Genomic DNA, 11,766 nt, shown 5'->3' with positions numbered 1-11,766 from the left:
TTTGTATAAGCTCTGTGTCGAAGGCTTAAATAAACTTAAAAACTCTGTGCATTTTATCTTGCTTAAGGCTGAATTATTCCAAAGTGTTGTGTCCTTTTCTAGCAAATCACTTGCAATTAGTTTGTGTTAGCTAAAAGAAGTCATCCTGAGACGACCAAAAGAAGGACCACGACACTATGACTCCTCATAGATTCGACACCAATCCATCGCAGCTTGCGTAAATTACAAGATACACAGCAAAGGCCAGAACCCATTTACATCTGGGTGGACTGGGGCAATGCAGATTAAGTACTTTGGTCAGGTAGACTGGAGTGCACACCTGGATGGAACCATGGTCTGTATCGAACCCCCATTTTGGGTTAGGCATGGCCCAGTGACTAAGTTATAGCTCAAATATGTGTTATTTAATTTAATTGAGCCTCACACGGAGGCACCAATAATATGTAATGAATGTATGTATTATAGATCCTAAATGGAATTAAATTGGGCTGGACCTCATTCAACAGGTCACCAAAATAATTAAGACTTTTAAGAATTAATAATTATTTGGATCAAACTGAACTAGAATGATAGTTAACTACCTCTGGAGCACCACCCAAGTTTTTAAAGGGCTGGGAACCATGATTTAAACATTAATTAAGCAGTCTCAAATTACTAAAGTTGGAAATTTGAGGATACGATTGGCCAAGAATTTCCACCTGAACACAATGAGCCACAGCAGAAATATTTACATTTTATTTTCAAATATACAAGAAAATGAACAGTTTACTGGCATTTTGAGTCTGTACAGTGATTAAATAATTTCATTTATGGACACATTTTGTTTCTCATGTGACACTGAAAGAAAGAAGTGAAAGAAAGCTTAAGGAATTAAGTAAATAATAAATAAATAAATAAATAATTCTGACTTGAATTTAGTGATGAATTTTGAAGCCAATTATTATTAAGAATATTATCAAACAAATATATGAATATGTTTAAAGCCACTTTGCACCCATTAACAACAAAACCCTTTGTTGACACCTTTAATGGGGTCACTTAGCTGATCCTTGAAGAGGTGAAACGATCCGATTGGCGTCAGTTGTTGATGGGCCTGGTTCGGCCTGAGCTCGCTCAGGTCAGGGGTTAACCACAGGTCTCCCCAGGTGATCACAAGGTTGCAGTGTTTTGCCGACAGGATGGCTAATGCTTTGTGGGTAGGTTCATCAAAGCTGCTTGATCCAGTAGGTGAAAGTGTCTGTTGAAAATGGTTTCCAGTAGCTTTAAAAAATTGTTGAACCAGAATAAAAGTTTTTTTTTGTAAATTTTGAAAAAGTTAAAGTTTTAAATGTGACGTTGTAAATTACAAAAATAGAGGAAAAGTCGCTTTTCTGTAATTTTGCTCTTATTCTGAAAAGTTCTGCTACAAAGTTATCTTATAATAATGAACACTTAACGAGCCTTAAAAAGAGTTGTCAGGCTGGTAAGTTGTCCGAGTTATGAAACAAAGAACCACGTGGTAGCTTAGCTACACGAGGCTATAGGCCACAAAAGACAAATTAAGCATTCGCAAAAAGAGAAGTGACTAGAAGGTGGAAGAAGGAGCAGCAGAAGAGAGCTTGCCGAAGGGGGTTGCCAAAGGGCAGAGAAGCTCGGTTTTGGAACTTTTAAAGGGGACATATGTCATTAAACACCACCCACGCGGATGTGTAACTTCACAGAAACTTCATGTGTAGACAGGGCAGACATAGAATGAGTCAACTATTTAAAAACATTAACTATGTTGTCATACATTTTGTTGTAAGATACCTTTAATGAATATAACATTATTAAAGTCACTTAAACACATCCTTGATTAAAACAGAATATTTCACCATCAAAATATTGATAATTCAGAAAACATCACATTTCAACACAACAGCAGTTACATGGAACACGTCATTAAATGGAATACATGCAAGGCAGTTTGTTTGATTAAACAACACAGGCAACATTAGAATTTTTATATATGCAAACAAAATTCTGTTCTTTTTCATTTAAACAAAGGTCCTCTTTCTTCACTTAGAGTGAAAGGAAGAGATATCTCAGCTTGGTCTGTGAAATCACTGGCCTTGATGTGAGGCAATAAAGGTTTATCCTCCCAGCCTGAAAGCTTCTAATTCTGATGTGAGGCAATTATAATGTCATATAAGTCACACTGACCGGAGTTTCACCGATACAGGTTTCAAGGACCCCTTCGAAGAACTCAGTATTACATTTCTGTTGTGATGTAAGCTGAGTGTAGGAGCCTAGGGAGTGTTTTCACACTATCTCCACATGGAACAAGGAATTTCCCGAGTCAGGAGTGAAGCAATAGCTTTTTGTTTTCAGTTCAAAACCTCAAGCTTTTGCTTGAGAAAACACTGTATTTATTTAATTATAACAAAGCCATGCTGGCTACACAGTGCATCCAGAAAGCATTCACAGCACTGCACATTTTCCACATTTGTTTTGTTACAGCCTTATTCCAAAATGTATGAAATTCTTTTTGTTCCTCAAAATGCTACACACAATACCACATAATGACAATGTGAAAAAGGTTTTTAATGAGATTTTTACAAATTTATATTAAAAAAAAATCACATGTACCTAATTATTATTCATTATTCGCCTTTGCCATGAAGCTCAAAATTGAGCTCAGGCGCATTCTGTTTCCACTGATCTTCCTTGAGATGTTTCTACAGCACAACTGAAGTCCACCTGAGGTAAATTCAGTTAAGTGGACATGATTTGGACAGGCACACACCTGTCTACGTATAAGGTCCCACAGCTGACAGTGCATGTCAGAGCATGAACCAAGCATGAAGTCAAAGGAAATGTCTGTAGAACTCCAAGACAGGATTATCTCAAGGTGTAAATCTGTGGAAATGTACAGAAACATTTCTGCTGCTTTGAAGGTCCAGTGAGCACAGAGCCCTCCATAATTTGTAAATCAAAGAAGGCTGGATCCACCAGGACTCTGACCGCAAGTCTAAACTGAGCAATCAGAAGAAAGGAGAATTAGTCAGGAAGGTGGTCACTCTGTCAGAACTCCAGCATTTCTCTGTGGAGAGAGGAAAACCTACCAGAAGGACAACCATCTCTGCAGCAATCCACCAATCAGGCCTGTATGGTAAAGTGGCCAGACGGAAGCCACTCTTTACTACATGGCAGTCCACCTGGAGTTTGCCAAAAGGCACCTGAAGGACTCTCGGACCATGAGAAACAAAATTCTCTGGTCTGAGGAGACAAAGATTGAACTCTGTGGTGTGAATACCAGGCATCATGTTTGGAGGAAACTAGTTGAGTTAACATGGTTTTAAAAAGGAATAGTTTGGACCATGTATCATCCTTACTTATCATGTTACGGGGTAACATATGTCACATGTCATAGAATCCAACAGACGTAGACCTTGTTTGACCTTTACTTTGGAGACCAAGCATTCAGCACTGTCAACACTATTCCATTTATTAATCCTATTAGCTCAACCAATAATCTGCATCACTTTTACCAAAATTGGAGCAACTTTAACTTTTGACCCCTGTACAAAATGACACTGACCTTTGTCACCATTCTTGCTGTTTTTATCCCGTAACTCCATAGAATTCAGTCACAGATAGTCCAAACTATACCTTTTTGGAATCTTTATGATCAGGCAAATAATGTGGAATATTTTTCAATATGATTGGAGCATCTTTTAATTTTGACCTCTGTGTAATTCTTCAATTGACCCCTACCTGACCACCGATTGAAAAGTCAAGTGGCCAATCGTTTTTTCAAAAGAGGAGTGTCTAAGGAGTATTTCTGCCAAATTTGATGCTTTTATCACCATTTGCATGATTGTTTTATTTATCTGCTGCACTACTAAAACAAAGTGCATTACTGATGTGAGCATGCAGTCATTGGCATCACATGCAGGGTATCATGAGATAAGTCCAACACCCTGGGGTGCAGGGCCAGCATCCATTCATCGCCTCATTAGCTTCATTCTTGGAAAAGCTGTCTTACAAAAACAGACTGCAGTTTCTCAAAGAGGTCAGCCTCAGCAAGGTGGTTCACGGGCCACGGTATCAGCCAGGACACCTCATGGTCAGTCCAGCACCTAGTGGTGTACAGCCATCAACCTCACATGGTCACTTCAGTGCCTCAGACAAAGAGAAAAAGTGCAGAATCAGTCAGCTTGAAATAACTGCATCTAAGGTATGATTTCAGGGAAGCAGAGAATACTAAGGTGATCGTCGGCACCTAGTCCTGAGCTTCACTAACAGACCCAGAAATTAGATGAAGTGAGGCCAAGACCTGTTCTGTTGTTAATAAGATGAATTAAAGGGATAGGAAGCATAGCATATGCCAGTATGGTAGCCATAAAAGAGGGAGATTAGATACGTCTTTAAACTGGACATGAATGTCTCTATGGAATCTGACTGTTTTATCCCTGCAGGGAGATTGTTCTACAAAATAAGGACATGATAAGAGAAGGCTCTGTAACTTGCAGACTTTTTATTCACCTTCGGGACACAAAGTAATCCTGCATCCTGAGGACCAGTATGTAGGGTGTAATTGGATCAAATAATTAGGGAGTTGGTCGTCTGTAAATAATTTTATAGGTTAGTAACAGAACCTTAAAATCCAAGACAGGAAGAGATGCCAAAATGGGTGTAATGTGGTTGAACATTCTGCTCCTTGTCAAAGGTCTGGCAGCAGCATTTTGAACCAATTGCAGACCCCTAATGCTGGACTGCGGTAAGACAGAGAACATAGAACATTGCAAATATCAAGTCTAGAAGAGACAAATGCATGAATCAAGGTCTCAGCATCAGTCATAGACAGGAAGGGAGGAATCTTCACTATGTTTCAAAGGTGGAAGAAAACAATCTGGGTGATTTCTCTAATGTGAAGGTCAAAGGACAACGTGGGATCAAAAATCACCCCAAGTTTCTCCACTTTGTCAGTGAGATGTATGACACACGAGCCTAGGCTAAGTGTTAGCTGGTCGAACTGACGTTGATGTCTCGCTGGACCAAGGACCAGCATTTCGGTCCTGACCAAATTCAAAAGTATGAAACTGCTAGTCATCCAGCTTTTCACTGACGCAAGGCAGTCTTCGAAAATCTTAATGCGTATGAGATTACGAGCAGTCAGCTGCATGTACAACTGAGTATCATCAGTGTGGCAATGAAAAGTAATCCCATAACACTGCAGTATGTGCTCGAGGGGTGCTACATAAATGGAGAACAGCAGGGGGCCTAAGATGGACCCCTGTGGAACCCCATATTTCATGGCAACAAGATTAGAGGTTGTGTTATTGTACAGGAAACAATGAGAACAACTGGTCAGGTATGATGTCAACCATGCAAGGCCACTCACCGTAATCATAAAATGATTCTCCAGCCTATCGCACCAGCACCAGAACCGGAGTGGTGTCCAAATTCATTGCAAGCAGAAGATCATTCACCACTTTAGTGAGCACTGTCTCTGTGGAATGACATGTTCTAAATGCAGACCGCAGTGGCTCAAAGAAATTTTTCTCAGTAAGATGATCACGAGCTGCTGTGAAACCACCTTTTCAAGGATTTTAGAACGAAATAAAAGTTTTGATATCAACCTATAATTTTTCAGTAGAATAGGGTCAAGGTTAGATTTCTTAAGTCCTGGTTTAATCACTGCAGGTTTAAAACTTTTAGGAACCGATTCCAAGGTAAGTGACAGTTTAATAATTTCCAGCATCGTGGGCCCAAGTGTGGGCCACAGGTCTTAAACAGTTTTGTTGGTATCGGGTCGAAAAGACAAGTTGTGCATTTAGCAGACGTTACAAGTTTCGTCAGCACACCCAGTGAAAAAATATCAAATTTAGCAAATCTAGGTGACGTATCAGTGATCGCATTATTGATGATGATGATGCCATTAATTAGTCTATACGATACAGAAAATGAAAAAATAAAAACTAATTAATCAAAATGTACAATAAATATCTCAAGTCTTAGGAAACAGCACAAGTTGAATAATTTTAACATTATAGAACACTTTTAAAAGACTGAACAAAAGCAAGTGTTGGAGTTTATTTATGGCCTAAAACCACATTGTTGATGCATTGATACTAACAGTTTTCTTTAGTTTGTTTTGGTTAACTGTTTTAAAAGGTTCTCTTCAGTATGAAAAGGGGTTCTTTTTTTTCATTTGTGCATAGCTCACCATCAATACTGTGTCTCGTGACGTGTGTTAAAGTGGATATGACACTTAAAGACAACATAGTCTTATTACATGTTACAAAGGTTATATAATTCGGTCAACCTAAGCATTTTGGGAAGATGGACGCGGTTCTCCCGTTATATACAACATTGAACGTCCTGCCACTGAAAAATGTGCAGGCCCCGTGACCAGCTTCCCGCTGAGCACCAAGCCTAAAATACGTCACTACATGTAGACCGTACCGGCTTGCCAGCTTACCGGCTTTGAATGTTCATCCGAAAAATACGGCTCCAATCTGTAGGGTCTAATCACTGCTGCGACATCCTCAGGATCCGAGTCAGAAATAATCCACACTTGAAGAGGAGTCAGAAAAGTTCTTGATCTCGTCACTGTCCATGCTGAGGTCCATCTGTTCCTGTTGTTGATCGAACAGACAAAGACGGGACTCTCCATTCTGTGATGTCACAGCATCACGTGACCACTGAAGGAGCACTGCAAGCGCGCTTTCCAATAAACACACTTTTGAGAAGCTGTACAAAGTTTATTTTTCAGTGATAATGAATAAAAACACTTTCAACTTACTATACTGTATGTATATTTTGCTATTTACGAGTATATCAGTTTTTCCCTAATTTTTGAAGTGTCATCTCCACTTTAAACGCCTGGTCTCTCCTTCTCTAAGCATAGAATTTCACTCTATGCTGGTGTCATGGCTCACATCCTCCCCAACGCTGCAGGGAAGCGCTGCAAATCTCTCCCCCGGGGCTTCAACCCATTAGTATAAATAGCTCCTGTAAAACATGCACTTCTCTAAAGGCTTATCCCCTATATCCCAAAACTGTCTGCATGCAGCACCACATTCATTCTGACACTCTTCAGTGCAGAAGGTGTCGTAGAGTAAGTCATTAAGCATGCGCCACACTCAGACATGCACATGTCCCAAAGGAAATCTTGCACAAGACATCCAACAGCGTTCACAAGAAAACCCAATACCCAATAATCTTCCTGGTGGTTTAATGTTGCTGTGAAATTCTACCTCAAAGAGGAGGTGACTGTCGTACAGAAGGCAGTACGTGGGCTTTGTGCAGCAATTTGTTGCCATGTTAATGACGCCTCATTTGCCAGCCGAGTCAAATGAGAAGCTTGTTCCTGGGATTATCCAGTGGAGAAATGAGGTTTTACTTACTGTGAAGAACAGAGAAATTCTTGCTTTGCAGTGGATTAATCTTAGTCTTTAAGACATCAGGCGACTGATTTGCTTGGTGTGTCATTCGGTCCAAAAAGCTGCTCCTTTGTTTGTACTCAGGGTCGCCACAGCAAAGCCAAGGTGGATCTGCATGTTGAATTGGCACAAATTTCACGCCGGATGCCCGTCCTGACGCAACTCAACATTACATGGAGGAATGTGGGAGGGGTGGGGTTTGAACTACAAACCTTCCGCACTGAAACCAAGTGCACTAACCACTTGTAACAAATTGTGATAATCTGTTATTAAATGTCATTTACTCCATCATTTCTGCTGTTTACACTACATTTCTATTACTATTTCTATTACTGTTTTCCTGTCCATGCGCCACTGATGTTTGCTCCACCCACTTGTCTCCATAGCCACACCTCCAGCCTCCAATGTTGAAGATGAAGTCAACATGGAAGTGGCAAATCTTGCAGTTCCCGGAATGGCCACTTGAAGCAGACCCGAAAGCGAGTTACTCCCCATCAGTGTTAATTCTGACAACACGTTTTTGGTTTGGTTTTTGTTATAGTCTTGACTAAAATTACATTCAGCTTTATTCATTATGTCGTCATATGAATTGTTTTAATTTTAATTGAATAAATATCAAGATTTTAGTCAAGACTTGTTTAGTCAATTATAATATTTAGTTGACTAAAACTAGATGAAAGCAGTTCAGATGACTCAAACTAAATGACAATTTTAGTCAAGAATGTAACTAAAAGTAAACTAAAATACTGTAGTTGTCAAAATTAACACAGCATCCCATAGAAGCCCATGTTAAATTCTGCAACTCATAAAATTCATAAAATTTGACTAATGAGGGTTGTGGGCACTTTGAGTGACAGCTGCATGACGGAATGAGAAAACCCGTTAGCAGTGCATGCTAGTTGCTGTTGATACTAAACAGCTGAGTCGACTGTTTTTCATTTCTGAGCATGTTATTTCAAATACACTATGACTTCCTGTATGGTTAATTGTACTAACAGACAATCAAAGAAGTCATGGGTCCAGTATTTCTGTTTAAGTTAAATTTTATTATAATTTAATCTATATGTTAGTATCATCAGCTACAGGCTAGCCCTACTTAGCTGGTAGCTTGATAGCATTACTAAGGCAGCATGCCGGTCATACGTTTACATCCACATCCAAGCAATCTGTTGTGAAAACCATGAGTCAGTCTAAAAAATATGTAATAATCAAAGACCCGAAACAAAGTTAATGTCTTAACTGTTATGTCAATTTTGCTTTTTCACTGTGAGCTGGAGGATGTGTTCAGCTTCAATCACCCCACCAGGATAACCCCCATCTCATCTGATCTCCAAGACCTTACCCATTTATGAGCTGACCAAGAGTTAGGCAGAGACAGGCCCTGCAAAGACGGCAATATTTCAAGATGCCCCGTTTGAGCTTTAAAAGTGCTGTTCAGAAAATGGATGGGTAATAATACAATAACATACTTTTGGAGGGCGGTAAGCATTTTCAGAGGCCCACTGTACATGCCCAGTTGCCCAAAATGACAGATATTCACCCGAGTTAGACGAGGGCGAATATGATGGAGCCGGGGGTTGGGACTCGCGCGCGAGCACATGGGCCCGCCCTCCTGTCAGTTCACCCCGTGTAGATGGGGCCATGGGGGTTGGGTGCAGAGAGGACTGGGTGGCAGTTGAGGGCGAGTGGCCCAGCAGCCCGGTCCGCGCTCACAGTCTCTGGCTGTTGGGACGTGGAATGTCACCTCACTGGGGGGGAAGGAGCCTGAGCTTGTGCAGGAGGTTGAGAGGTACCGACTAGAGATAGTCGGGCTCACCTCCACTCACAGCTTGGGCTCTGGTACCCAACTCCTGGAGAGGGGCTGGGCGCTCCACTTCTCTGGCATTGCCCATGGGGAGAGGCGGCGAGCTGGGGTTGCATTGCTCATTGCTCCCCAGCTCAGTTGCCATGTGTTGGAGTTCACCCCGGTGAACAAGAGGGTCGTGTCCCTACGCCTTCGGGTCAGGGAGAGGTCTCTCACTGTTGTCTCAACCTATGGGCCGAGCGGCAGTGCAGAGTACCCGACCTTCTTGGAGTCCCTGGGAGGGGTACTAGATAGTGTTCCAACTGGGGACTCTATTGTTCTCCTGGGGAACTTCAATGCCCACCTGGGCTGCAACACTGAGACCTGGAGGGGGGTGATCGGGAAGCACGGCCTCCCCGATCTGAACCCGAACGGTGTTCAGTTGTTGGACTTCTGTGCTAGCCACAGTTTATCCATCACGAACACCATGTTCGAGCACAAGGGTGTCCATAAGTGCACGTGGCACCAGGGCACCCTGAGCCGGAGGTTGATGATCGACTTTGTAGTCATATCATCTGACCTTCGGCCACGTGTCTCGGACACTCGGGTGAAGAGAGGGGCTGAGCTGTCGACCGATCATTACCTGGTGGTGAGTTGGATCCACTGGGAGGGGAGGAAGCCCATCAGACCTGGCAGGCCCAAACATATAGTGAGGGTCTGCTGGGAACGACTGGTGGAACCCTCTGTAGGCGAGGTCTTCAACTTCCACCTCTGGAGACATGGAGTCTGAGTGGACCATGTTCTCCATCTCCATTGTCGATGCGGCCGCTGGTAGCTGTGGTTGCAAGGTCTCTGGTGCCTGTCGTGGCGGTAAGTAAGGGATGCCGTCAAGCTGAAGAAGGAGTCCTACTTGTCTTTGTTGGTAAGTGGGACCCTGGAGGCAGCTGACAGGTACCAGCAGGCCAAGCGTGCTGCAGCCTGTACGGTCACTGAGGCAAAAACTCGGGTCTGGGAGGAGGAGTTTGGGGAGGCTATGGAGGAGGACTATGGGTCAGCCTCGAAGAAATTCTGGCAAAATGTCCGACACCTCAGGATGCAGCAGCAGCTCTGTGCCAACACTGTCTATAGTGCGGGTGGGGAGCTGTTGGCCCTGACTGGGGATGTTGTCGGGCGGTGGAAGGAATAGTTCGAGGATCTCCTCAATCCCATCATCACGTCTTCCGAAGAGGAAGCAGAGACTGGGGACTCAGAGGCGGACTCATCCATCACCCAGGCCGAAGTCACCGAGGTGGTCAGAAAGCTCCTTGGTGGCAAGGCTCCTCGCGTGGATGAAATCCATCCTGAGTACCTTAAGTCTCTGGATGTTGTGGGACTGTCTTGGTTGACACACCTCTGCAACACTGCGTGGCGGTTGGGGACAGTGCATCTGGATTGGCAGACTGGGGTGGTGGTCTCTCTGTTTAAGAAGGGGGACCGGAGGGTGTGTTCCAACTACAGGGGGATCACACTCCTTATCTTCCCGGGTAAGGTCTATTCCAGAGTACTGGAGAGGAGAATTCGACCGATAGTCAAATCTCGGATTCAGGAGGAGCAGTGTTGTTTTCGTTCTGGTCGCGGCACACTGGACCAGCTCTACACCCTCCATCGGGTGCTCGAGGGTTCATGGGAGTTTGCCCAACCAGTCCACATGTGCTTTGTGGTTCTGGAGAAGGCGTTCCACCGTGTCCCTCGAGGCACCCTGTGGGGGGGTGCTCTGGGAGTATGCGTCCGGGGTCCTTTGCTAAGGGCTATCCGGTCCCTGTATGACTGCAGCAGGAGCTTGGTTCGCATTGCCGGTAGTAAGTCAAACTTGTTTCCAGTGCACGTTGGCTTCCGCCAGGGCTGCCCTTTGTCACCGGTTCTGTTCATTACCTTTATGGACAGAATTTCTAGGCACAGCCAGGGTGTAGATGGGGTCCAGTTTGGGAACCACAGAATCTCATCTCTGCTGTTTGCGGATGATGTGCTTCTGTTGGCTTTGTCAAATCAGGACTTTCAGCGTGCACTGGGGTGGTTTGCAGCCAAGTGTGAAGCGTCCAAGATGAAAATCAACACCTCCAAATCTGAGGCCATGGTCTTGAGCGGAAAAAGGTGCCTTACCCTCTTCAGGTCGGTGGAGTGTCCTTGCCTCAAGTGGAGGAGTTTATGTATCTCGGGGTCTTGTTCACGAGTGAGGGATGGAAGGAGCGTGAGATTGACAGACGGATCGGTGCAGCGTCTGCAGTGATGCGGTTGCTGTATTGGACTGTTGTGGTGAAGAGAGAGCTGAGCAGGGGGGCAAAGCTCTTGATTTACCGATTGATCTACATTCCGACCCTCACCTATGGTCATGAGATTGGGCTCATGACCAAAAGAACAAGATCGCGAGTACAAGCGGCCAAGATGAGTTTCCTCCGCAGGGTGGCTAGATGCTCCCTTAGAGATAGGGTGAGGAGCTCGGTCACTTGGGAGGAGCTTGGAGTCGAGCAGCTGCTCCTCCACGTCGAAAGGAGCCAGCTGAGGTGGCTCAGGCATCTTTTCCGGATGCCCCCTGGA

The 11,766-nt window shown here is 43.7% G+C and overlaps 1 long non-coding RNA gene across 1 annotated transcript; it reads right to left on the bottom strand.

Moving 5' to 3' along the window:
• Positions 1-4,643: 4,643 nt before the first annotated feature.
• LOC117500611 lies at positions 4,644-9,395 on the bottom strand. Its single transcript, XR_004557805.1, has 3 exons — positions 9,383-9,395; positions 6,446-6,448; positions 4,644-4,840 (listed from the first exon to the last, which is right to left on the bottom strand). It is a non-coding gene; the product is annotated as an uncharacterized LOC117500611 (long non-coding RNA).
• Between the last annotated feature and the right edge of the window lie 2,371 nt (positions 9,396-11,766).

Source organism: Thalassophryne amazonica, chromosome 19 (genome assembly GCF_902500255.1).
Source record: "Thalassophryne amazonica chromosome 19, fThaAma1.1, whole genome shotgun sequence".
NCBI classification, from domain to species: domain Eukaryota; kingdom Metazoa; phylum Chordata; class Actinopteri; order Batrachoidiformes; family Batrachoididae; genus Thalassophryne; species Thalassophryne amazonica.
Note: the sequence above shows the minus strand (reverse complement) of the source record. Positions and strands in the feature narration are given on the sequence as shown.